The sequence below is a fragment of the Papaver somniferum genome, chromosome 10 (assembly GCF_003573695.1).
Source record: "Papaver somniferum cultivar HN1 chromosome 10, ASM357369v1, whole genome shotgun sequence".
Taxonomy (NCBI): domain Eukaryota; kingdom Viridiplantae; phylum Streptophyta; class Magnoliopsida; order Ranunculales; family Papaveraceae; genus Papaver; species Papaver somniferum.
The window spans coordinates 3,766,900-3,779,303 of NC_039367.1; the positions used below are offsets into that span (position 1 = coordinate 3,766,900).

Genomic DNA, 12,404 nt, shown 5'->3' on the forward strand with positions numbered 1-12,404 from the left:
AAATGATAAACTCTAACTAATATTCATGAAATTCTATCTTTTAAAATGATTCTAATATTTGCCTCTAATAAATTTTTGAAGTAATAATTGTAACCACAGAGTATGAAACATCAAAACTTTTTTTAAAACCCAACATGCTTCATCAAAATAATTCACAACTACTCAATAAAAATTAGTATTTCTATATCAATTCCATGCAAATAATTATATGAAAATATTGAAAATAAATAATAAAATTAGAATTATACCAATCAATATGGAACAATGGCTTCCTCCGTCGCCTCGGCTAATGGGTTTAGCTCCGCATCCCAAAAACATAATCAAAAGATGTATCCATGGCCTAATATGTGTTTTTATTGATGAAAAAGTGTGAAACTGAAGTTTGCAACGCTGTAATGGTGTTACAGCGTCACTGTTACAATGCAAGTGCAGCTAATAAACGATATATCTCTGCTGCTGTAGAAGAACGACACTTGGGTACTGCTGTAGACACTGTTGAAGAACGACTGACTCTGCGAGTCTGTTCTTCAACTTCTTCTTCCTCCTCGAGCAGCAGCATGGAACTCGCTGTAACTTCTTCTTCTCTTCTATGTGGTACTATAAACTCTCTCCTAAGACTCTCATCTAACTTTATAAACTTTTTTTGACGTGACCCAACTCTTATATAGTCCACAGACCCCAAAAATCTCGATTGAATCAGCGATTATTCTTTTTCTTCTTCTCGTGCAGTTGCAACAATAATCTCCCCTGTTGATGCTTTACGCATGCTGTTAGCTATAAAATAGCCACCAAACTCTTTTTAGGACTTGAACAAGACCAAGTACGTAACTATCCAGCGTAAAACTCTCACAAAATCTTCGAACTCAACAGAAGTGTACGTGTCCTGTTTGGACTTTGATTGCTTCCTCCGACTTATCCAGCCCAATTGGTTGGGTCTAGACGATTGCAACAGGCATGTTGAGTCTTGTAGAGTCCATACACACCAAAAAAACCATTGAATCTCCTCAAAACTCGCTCAAAATCGAACACAAAATCTGCTCCTCGCTGTAGACTTTTTCCCCGCCTTTTTTCTTGTTTTGAATTTGGAAGAAAGGGGTGCCCCTATCCAGAGTAGGAGTGCCTTTATCATCTGACTTGGGATGCCCTAGGTGGCCTTATCCAAAGTGTGGGCGCCAAAATCGCTTCCTTTGGGTGCCTTGATCAACTTATCGAGCCGATTTTTTCAGAAATGTTTGTTGGCCAAGAATACCTACACACATAAAACACCATAATAAGTACAAAAATGGGTACTAACATTATATAAAAACGAGATGAAAATAGACACATAAACGCGTTTATCAGATATCATTTCACGATTTTCTTGATACTCCTGGTACCGAATATCTGCTTCTAAATATAATGAAGCCAGATTCTTAACTCGTTTTTCTTTATCCATAGGATAAAGTTGAAAAAAAATTTCGCAGTTAAAATCCAATACCTTGGTTTACTTCTATTAAACTTAAGAAACTCAACTTTAGGTTAAGAATTCGAAAATTGATTAGATATTGATGAAAATTACCTTCAGAGATCCCGCCTGTTTCAGATCTATTATCCTACCCGAATCCATATTCCACCACCACCAATTGTTGGTGGTCTCCTCAAACCATCTTCTAAAGCTTTAAACTCAGTAATAAACAAAATAGATAGTAATGTGGTCACAACTTCCACCATCTTGCTTTAATTAGCTTCCTTCGAGCTATCAAATTCGTCCGTTCTTTTCACCAGAGAGTTCAACTTTGTGTTGATTTTATTTATATCTTTTTGTTTAACCATTGTAACCGGTCATAATGTTTACAAAGATGTCGTTAAGATGCAAAATTTAGATCTAGAATATGAGATGAAAAGAGAAAAAATAAAAAGATAAGTTCTATTTCATTAGCTGCCTGAAATAGATGACAAATAAACAATAAAAAGGAGACTGAACGTATATTTCCACACTGAGTTACGTACATACCTGGATCTACAATTATTAGAGCACACAATCACTAGATAAAGGCACTAATAGGTCTGCCCCAACGTATAAAAATACTACTAATTTCATTACAATTTGAAAATAACCTATATAAACCGAAAAATTAGCTTTTAAAAGTAAGTTATTTTTTCTTGTTTCCAACTCGGGGGATTGATTTTTACTTCTGAAATTTCTGATATCCAAGCTCCCTCTTAAGCTCAAAAAAACCAAGTCGAAGCTCTTTTAGGCGTGCACCAGTTGCGTTCCTTGCCTAATCGGCCGGGTGAGTGGTACCTATGGTGCTGTTACCTTGAAGAAAATAATAAGAGTGCTCATGAAAAAAATGTTTAGATTAGGGCGGCCCTAGTTATAGTGTGAGCGGAGCTCGTGATTTAGAAATAGTTATGGAATCAAAATCTCCGAGTTGTAATTTAGGGGTTTTAGATTCTTTAACTCAGGAATCGATTTCTGAGATTTTAGTGAGTTGGGAAAGTTTTCGATTGAGTACTGAAACTCTACTTAAAGATACTGGAAACCTATCAATTGGATCAGATTTTATTTCTGCTGTACATATCCTTTCTAAACACGGGTTACAATCTCTCCTTCAAGATCATTTTCTTCAAGCACTAGACGTAAAATCAAAATCGAAAAAAGAAATTGAATGATGTTATGTTAATATTACTCAATTTGATCTTCTTTTTATTTATTAGTAATTACTTTTGTTGGTTGCAGGAAACATTTGAGAGAAATGGGGTTTTAAAGTTTTGGCAGCATTTTGATGCTTACAGTGATCTTGCGATTCCAGAGACGAACCCTTTCGAAGTACGTATGCTGAATTTCACTGTGTAGCTTTTAAAATTTTCAATGATAATGGGGTTTTAGTTATTCAAACTAATTTGGTTGGACAGATGAAGGAAGAGAGTGTTCAGAGAGTATTGTGTAAAGCTTTAGAAGAGATATGTTTAGAAAAGCAGTATCAAGAAAAATGTCTTTTAATGCTAGTCCATGCGTTACAATCATACCAGGATGTTATATCCAAGGGAAGACATCCATCAGATGTTGATAGAGTTCATTTGCTTTCTCGCTACCAACTGATGGTGTCTTCGGTTCTTATGACCTCCCTTCCTCGCCATTTCCCTGGTGCGTTGTTATACTGGTCTAGTTAAGCTTTAAGTGTTCACTTTGATTGAGTTTTTGGTGGATATTTGAGATTCTCTCTAGGTATCATGCCGTGGATTGGTAAAACAAGTTGTATGGAATTTTCATCTGCATTCTGCATTTAACCTCAACTTATGTCAGAATGAATTCGTATAGATTTTCTTGTTTTCAAATGAGAGTTAGATTGTTAATTATGTTGTTTGTTACCACGCTTTTTTCCAGAGATACTCCGCCTTTATTTCAAGGAAAGATTGGAAGAATTAAGCACAATGATGTCAGGAGAATATGAAGATGGTAATGTCAAAGATGATATGGATGTCGATGAAACTTTTCGTGAGAAGAAAATCTCCGAGAACAACAAACTAGTAAGAAACATTGGGAAAGTTGTCCGTGATCTTAGAGGTCTGGGATTTACGTCTATGACGGAAGATGCCTATGCATCTGCTATATTCTTGCTTCTAAAGGTACACAATTCTGGATGCGAAAGAAATTTGTTCTATCCTATCATTCCTTTGTTATGGCTGTTTAAATTCAGAAGCAAGGATCCATTTTAGTTGCAGTCGCTCTAATATATGACATTTAGCATATTTTCTTAATGTGTATGCATTTTACTTACTATATTGCTGTTATTGTCATTCCCGTTTGTTTGCAGGGTACAGTTCACAATTTGGCTGGTGATGACTATAGGAATTCTGTTTTGGAGTCAATTAAAGAGTGGATTCAGGTAACTTCTGATATCTCTCTATACTCTTATAGCTTCACTGGATTGTGTGATGAAATTTGAATAATGATGTAATTGACTAGTGTTTTAATCCTTGGATTGTATTTCCTTAGTATCAAAGTTGCTTTGCTTATTCGATCGCAACTCATAGCTTAGCAACTGGACATTTTTCATTAGTCAGAAACCGCAGAATAATGAGCAGAACTGCTACTGATATCGTTATGTTCTTTCTAGAATGTTCCTCTCCAATTCTTGCGCGCCCTCCTAGCTTATCTTGGAGATTCAGTTAGTTATGATAGCCCTACATCTGGTCTCAAATCACCATTGGCTTCACATCCGTCTTCTTGCTATCCTGGAATCAATACTCCCTCTGAAGGACTTGTCAGATGGCAATTGCGCCTTGAGTATTTTGCGTATGAGACACTGCAAGATTTAAGGATAGCCAAGCTCTTTGAGATTAACGTGGATTATCCCGACAGGTATTTTCCTTTCTGACATTTTTGTATATGAAATCTGATAAATATATTTGGGGTTCTGTTATCTAGTACACTGTTATTGAATATAATCATCATTGCTGTTGCAGTTCTCCTGCAATTGAAGACTTAAAGCAATGCCTAGAATATACTGGCCAACACTCAAAGCTTGTTGATTCATTTATATCTGCTCTAAGATACCGCTTGCTTACAGCTGGTGCCTCAACCAATGACATTTTGCACCAATATGTTTCAACCATCAAAGCACTCCGGATAATAGATCCCACAGGTGTTTTCCTTGAAGCAGTAGGTGAACCAATAAGGGACTATTTAAGAGGAAGGAAGGATACAATTAAATGTATTGTCACCATGCTTAACTGATGGACCTGGTGGAAATCCAAATGGGCCTGGAAATCAAGGGGATAGTCTTCTGGAGGAGTTAAATAGAGATGAAGATAGTCAAGAAAATACTGGCTGTGATGATGATTTCAGCTCTGATGACAAACAATCATGGATCAACGCTGAGCGGTATGTACTCCATATAGATACATCTTCATTTATTAGTATATATCTTTGTATCTGAACATTCTTTTTACATCGTTGGTGGTTGGCTCTCCTTTTGCAGCTGGGAGCCTGACCCAGTAGAAGCTGATCCATTAAAGGGTAGCAGGAATAGAAGGAAAATTGACATACTTGGGATGATTGTTGGCATCATTGGCTCTAAAGACCAGCTAGTTAATGAGTATCGTGTTATGCTGGCTGAAAAACTTCTAAATAAATCTGATTATGAAATCGATTCAGAGATACGTACATTAGAACTCCTCAAGGTGAGTACTCTGTCTATCAAAGATTAGCAGGTCTAACTATGTTCCAGTTTTGGATTTCTCATTTCACCAGATTTGTTTAAATCAGTTATTTGTTGCTGAGTTTTCAGATACACTTTGGAGAGAGCAGCATGCAGAGGTGTGAAATTATGCTTAATGATCTCATTGATTCCAAGAGGACAAATACAAATATAAAACAAACTTTGGCTCATCGTCTCAAAGAGGTATATCTGCTTAGCACATTTATTAACCTGGGCACCTGAGTTGTTACGTTACCAAAACTTAACTTAGGTTTGAAGATTAAAAAAAAGCCATCGGCATGTATTCAGTGAGATTGTTCTGTTCATGCAGATGGTGAGCAAGGAGAAACCGAGGTCTCTTTACATCATGTTGACACAACAATCATATCTGCAAACTTTTGGCCTCCAATACAGGTATTTAAAGACAAATCTAGGGTTAGTTGTGAAACATTCATGAAAAATAGGTTTTTGACCTTGAAGTTAGACTCGGAAATCAGAATACTGAAATGTTTTGCTTCGCTGATTAGTTGTAAAACATTCATGAAAAATAAGTGTTTGACCCTTGAAGTTAGACTCGGAAATCAGAATACTGCAGTTTTGTGCTTAGCCTTTTAAGCTTTATCAATGGGTAAATGTACATGTACATTTAATACGTTCCTCCAACATTAATTATTTGGCAAGAAGTGTTATATTCTCTTGGAATATAATGGTGTGGGTGTCTTGTATCCAATACGAATACGTGGACACGGCACACAATATAAATATCATTGAATTTAGTAGTTTAACATAGATATATAGTAACTAAACAAGGTAGTGAGTTTGCAAAATATATGTGTATAATATGTATGATTAATCCAAAAGGCATTTCATAAACCTCACTGGAGAGAAGTCGGGATAAGAAGGGAGAAAGTCTAGAGTAAGATCAGTTGACAGATTTGGAACTAATATTTTGTTAATAAAGTTAAAACTTCTCATAGAATCTAGTAAAATAGCTCAGTTCCCTAATATTAAGGTATCGATTTATCTTGACAAATGTTGATATCTAATATTTAGTTAAAGTTCTCTAACTGAGTTGCATCTTGAAGTATTGTGAATATTAATGCGCGTGCCCGTGTAAATACGTAGACATGGCTGAATTTTTTTTAAGCATGTCGTGGTAACACTGGTTTTTTTGTCTATTTCCTGTTCATCTAATTTCATACTGCCAACCTCTTGTGAATTCTCAAAACTGGTTCCTTTCACTGATATTAAAGAGAAATGACAGGATGAAACCCTTAATGTACCAGAAGCTGTTGATCATCTACTTTCTGATTATGCAAAAAGGTTCAATGAAATCAAAACTCCTCGCAAGCTAATATGGGAGAAGAACCTCGGTACTGTGAAGGTTAGATACGTGGAACAACCTTATTGCATCACCAGATATCAGATTTTTGTGCAGTGTACCATTCAGTGCTTGTTTTCTCTATGATGCTCATTATTTTTGCATATTTTGCTACAGCTGGAATTGCAATTTGAAGATCGAGAGGTGCAGTTCACAGTGCCTCCTCTGCATGCTGCAATCATTATGCAATTTCAAGACCAACAAACTAGGTAAACTAAATATTTCCTCAAGTTCTGGTTTGTGTAGAATCTTCCAATGAATTGAATTGCACATCATGTTTTGTCAGTTGGACCTCGAAGAATCTTGCTGCAGCTGTTGGGGTACCTGTGGACACACTTAATCGGAGGATTAATTTCTGGATAAGTAAAGCAAGTTGGATAATTCATTTTATCAGAAGTTTCTTGTACTATCATTCAGAAAAAGTTTTCTAGTTGGAAAATACGTCTGGTGTTTCATTCTTGTAGCAAACTTTACGTAGTTGTTTTTACTTCGAAGTGACTATGATCTGTATATGTAGTATATACATTGTTTGGAGTTGTAATTATTCAAATTAGCATTAGCATATTTTAGTTCTCCAGACATTGCTAGAGAAGCTCGTGTAGATTTCTCACAGTCATAACAGTTAACTCGTCTCAAATCTTAAAATGACTAGTAGTTTCTTTCAGGTGATAATTCTAGAAAGATGTAAACTGTATTTTGAACTTTTTGAGACAAATACATTAGTAACTTTTGTTTGCTTTTTTCTTTTTATTTTATTTTATGCAGGGAATCCTTTCAGAATCACTTGGAAAGGAATCTGATAATCACGTATTTACTCTTGTGGATGGAGCGGCCAGGAATGGCGATAACAGTGCAAACTGTGAGGAGGCAGCTGATGAGGATGGAGAGAGATCCGTGGCCTCGGTTGAGGAGCAACTACTGAAAGAGATGACTGTATATGAGGTTTGTGCCGTTCTATCTGCTTTTGTTTAGCTTCTTGTCATATTTTCACCCACATTAGTGTATGCCCACTTGTTTTTGTTTTTTGTTAATGTTCAATTTGTGTGTTAATTGTGTGGAACGCCTTCATACTCCATCTGGGAAATACCTATAAATGAATATCATGAATCAGAACCATGACCTAGGGAGTGTGGTTAACATTTGTTTAGGATAGCATTTAGAGGCTAGGACTCTGTTTAGCAACCCGGGATCAAGAACCTAGAGGGTAGAACTTTGGCCCTTAGAATCTGCTATTAGTGTATAGAATTTTACTAGCATATTTGGTGACACTACTTTTTACTTTACATTGTTTCCTTTTTGATTTTGGTAACTTCAACATGGGTTTCCTTTCTAGCCTGCCCCAACTTGTTCAGAATTAAAGACTTGGTTGTTGTTGTTGTAATTATCATGGATCATATGTTTTTTCCAAAAGTTTTGCTTGGTTGGAAAATTCTGCATATTCTAACAGGAGAAAATTCTAACTTTCAGATTACTGAGTACTGGTTTTTGTTTGCAGAAATTCATTCCGGGTATGCTTACTAATTTCGGAAGCATGTCATTGGATCGGATTCATAATACTCTAAAGGTAAACCATCCTGTCAAAGTGATTTTTTTTTTTGCAGAGTAAAAAAGAATAGATAATTGTTATTGATAGAACAACACTTTCATGAACAGATGTTCTGTGTGGCGGATCCTCCATATGACAAATCACTCCAGCAGCTGCAAGGCTTTCTTTCTGGTCTTGTATCAGAAGAAAAGTTGGAATTAAGAGAGGGAATGTACATTCTGAAAAGATAGTGAGGTAGATAGGTTGAGTGCGGCCTTTACTTTGAAAGACACACTTAATTTCCTGGTGAGTTATCCCTCCTATACCATCTGGCTGGTAAATTTCTTTTGCTAACAACTTGGTAACTATCTTACTAATAAATAATTACGCACATAATGTCTGATATATTCAATTTTCAAATTGATTTTGCTTGAGGAGTCTGTCATACCATATCAATCATGTTGCTTTATTCCGTTGTTCTTCTTCCTCAGTGCTTTCGGAAATGTTTGAGAGAATCAGAATGAACCCATGATTTCCAGCACAAGTTCATGTACCCCAATACTGGGTTCTTGGATACCACACATTTCAGGTTGGTCACACCTTTCTACGCCATTCATAGAAGATTAGTTTTCACTGTAATCTGACTATTGCTCATATAAGTTTGTAAATATTCTTCATTTTACTGTATTATTCAACCACTATAAACTGCTAAGCAAATAATTTTTGGTTTAATCTACTTCATATGATTAATTTTATCCAAAGTTTATGCAACCAATCTTTATTAGCTTCAAGTCTGCAACGTCATAATATCATGTCGTGTTGAAAGGTAATGGTAATGGTAACCCGATTCTTTCATTGGGATGTAGGGGACCAGCAATTAAGACAGTCATTGTCTGATAACTTCCTAGTATATATACTCTTCATAACCATGGGAATTGAGGCAAAAAATGTGGAAATGTGGAATAAAATTCCCTATTGACTCGATAAGATAAGATGTGGTTATGGAGTAACATATATATATTTATGCTACACACTTTTAGGTACTCTTTGACTCATTCATTTGTTATTAGCTTATTACCAGTTCCCTTCCTATACCAGTTACAGGCACTGTAAGTTTCCAAGAAAAAGGAGGAAAAAGAAATAGCCCACCACCTCCCTGTATCTCCCATAAAACCCAATCGCTTTGCCGGATTTCGCAAGTTAGGATGCCGTCGATAACGTATTTTGCACAGTTGTTATCGCTGCTTTGGAGAGTTGTATTTTGCTTGTCAGAAGCTGTGGCTGATCTCTTCACTAGAAGGCTTTAATCTTCTTTTTTTTCCTTGTTCTAGATTTTTGTGATTATCGCTGCTCTGGAGAGTTGTATTTTGCTTGTCAGAAGCTGTGGCTGATCTCTTCACTAGAAGGCTTTAATCTTCTTTCTTTTCCTTGTTCTAGATTTCTGTGATTGGTTTCGTATATAATACAGGAAGATGGGTCTGTTATCAGAATTTTGATGGTCTGTTGTATCATGAGGTAATTGAAATTGAAATTTCTTCAAGTAGATCTTAGTATACCTGCTAGTCATCTGTATGTTGTATCTATTCTGAAACCATAGTAGCCACCACCATCATCATCATCCCTTTTATTGAAATACAGCGATTTATCTATCAGAAGATTCAAAAAATTTATGGAGATTGAGCACAATTTCTGGTCTGTGTTATCAGAAGATCCATTTTTTTGGGAGATATTCAAGAGCAGATTCTTTTGTAAAGTGATGTCATTGATGATGAGGAATAGAGTTTTTTTATTCCTGGACAAGAATTTATGTAGGAGTAGTTTCTTTTTTGAGTAAGACACTAATTTTATTTTATTCTCTTATTTCTGTTTTTCTTGAATGTGAATGAGACAATCAAATCATTATTAGTATTGAGAGAATTCCGGGAAGGTCTACTGGAATATTTAGGAATTCCGGGAAGGTCGACCGGATTATTATTTTTTTTGAAGCCGAATTGGGGATCTTGTTATAGTGTTCTTCCCGGAGACTGAAAATTCGTCTCCCCGGTTATATCAATTTTTTTTTTACTCACACAGGTTAACAAAGGGAAAAACATCCGATATTCACGACATGAATTTACTAGCTCGTCGGTACGCTAATTTCTACCGACTAGAAAATAAAAAGAAGGAAAAATAAACACTGAAAAGAAAAATACTACCTATGAACATCTAGTAAACAGGCTGGATCACTCAACCAGCATACTCCCATCTTGATATTCTAGTTCTGGTTACCGCTCGACTCGAAGACGTCTTTCTCATCATCTTCCTTACCCTTTGGCTTCTTATCCTTCTTGATCTTCTTGAGGAGATTACAGTAGCTTGTGCATGTGAATGCTTTGATAGCATTGAAGTTCTGAACAAAGCAAGTCGCAGCGATTCCAGCCACTACAGTACCCACAAGAGATTGGAGTACAACTTTGTTTTTTAATAGTTCTGCCGCCATTGCCATGTTAGGAGCCATCGATCTGTGTTACGAAAGAGGATGAAAAGAAAAGCTACTGTGTGGTTTTAGGGTTTCTACTAAAGAAAGATATGGGTGGTGTTGGTGAAGTGAGAAGAAGGTGATGAGGGCCTTTATATATAGATTTGCTAGCTAGGGATTCTTAAGGGAGGGGTTACTTGGAAGCTAGAAGAAACTTCTTAGCTAACACTAGTTGGCTTCCATATTGAGAACCGGACTCTCTAGAGTATTACTTGCATGGTAAGTCCCAGGAGTGGATGTTTCCGCCCTCAATTGTTGCTGTCTACGAGCTATGATATGTCCGTTCGGAGTCTCCGACAGATCATCAGCAGTAGGGACGGATCCAAGTGTTCGCCAGCTGCGCTCTGGACTAAGGGTAATCGCCAAGCCCACAAATGTTTTTTTTGTTGTTGAAAAGCCAACTAGGGGATCGAAGGGTTAGTCAACCTAAAACCAAGATTAGCTCTCTCATAGGCCCGCCCCTGATTAGTAGGGATAGACATGTAAACGGACCAAGTTAGAAGACCGTCTTCGTATTAGTAAGGTTGAAAATTACTTCTTTCCATGTATATGCAGTGGTTGCTTTTTCGTCATCAACACATCACCTAAATAAATGTTAGCTAATAAGTGTTGAAAAAACGATGGTACCCAAATATACCTCAAGCTAAATTTTTTCCACCTATAAGTTCTTTCTCCGAAAGTGATTGTCTATGGACAGAGTCGAGACAATGCAACTAATCGGTTCACACTTCGTGCGATTGTCTATGGATACGAGATCGAGACAATACAACAACAAAATGTGTTTACTTGATAAGAGGTTCGGACTTAACCAAACACAATAGGATTGATATAATGTAAATATGAATTAATGTTTGTGTAATTTACTTTAAATTATAATAACAACAATTATAATTGCGGAAAATAAAAGTAAATGACACAGCAAGATTTTGTTAATGAGGAAACTGCAAATGCAGAAAAACCCCGGGATCTTGTCAATAATTGAATACTCTCAGGATTAAGCCGCTATACAAAATAAAACCAACTTTATATAGTTGAGACCAAGCAACTAAACCTATAGTTCACCTAGTTCCGTCTGTATTCCCACGCCTCCAACTTATGAATAAGTCACGTACTTGGAACAATTCCTTTGGTTTGTATTCCAAACAGTAAAGGAACAACAAATCTGTTTGGTATCAACTCTCTTCAACCAAGTGATATGAGTTGGACAAAGGCTATTCTGTTTATCTTAAATAAACTCCTTAGTCAGGTCCTTAGAACTATCTTACGTTCAATTACCAAAGTAATCGTAAGATTTTGCAATCAATACTTTTAATCACAAAGAATTGTATTGATGCCGATCTACTCAACTAATCAATCTAATCTACCACAAGGATAAACCGATTATAGTTTGACCCTCTTTTTACCGAAACAAGTATTGTGCACACCAAAGATTATAAACCCAAGTCAGAAATATTTTATCTCTTCTTTGTCTTCAAATCTTCTTAAATCTTTAATAAACACCTGCACACAAATACTTGAATCTCTTGTGATCAATCACGCACAGAACGGATTCTGTTAACAATGGATTATCACAAGATCGTCTTTAGCACTAACAACAGTCTAAATATGCATGTCGAAACTTTGATCTAGTTTTATATCAGAAGTGAAGATTCTCAAGCATAAATAAACTAAGTGCAATCAAAGTTCAACCACCGTTAGTCAATCAAATCAATCGAACATAAAAGATAAACCGCAATTATCTAGTTTCCCACCAACGGTACTAATAGAGATTCTCAATCCCAAAGAAGACTTTAA

At 36.2% G+C, this 12,404-nt stretch overlaps 1 pseudogene; it reads left to right on the forward strand.

The window, feature by feature from the left end:
• Positions 1 to 2,309: 2,309 nt before the first annotated feature.
• LOC113318282 lies at positions 2,310 to 9,944 on the forward strand (annotated as a pseudogene).
• The last annotated feature ends 2,460 nt before the right edge of the window (positions 9,945 to 12,404 follow it).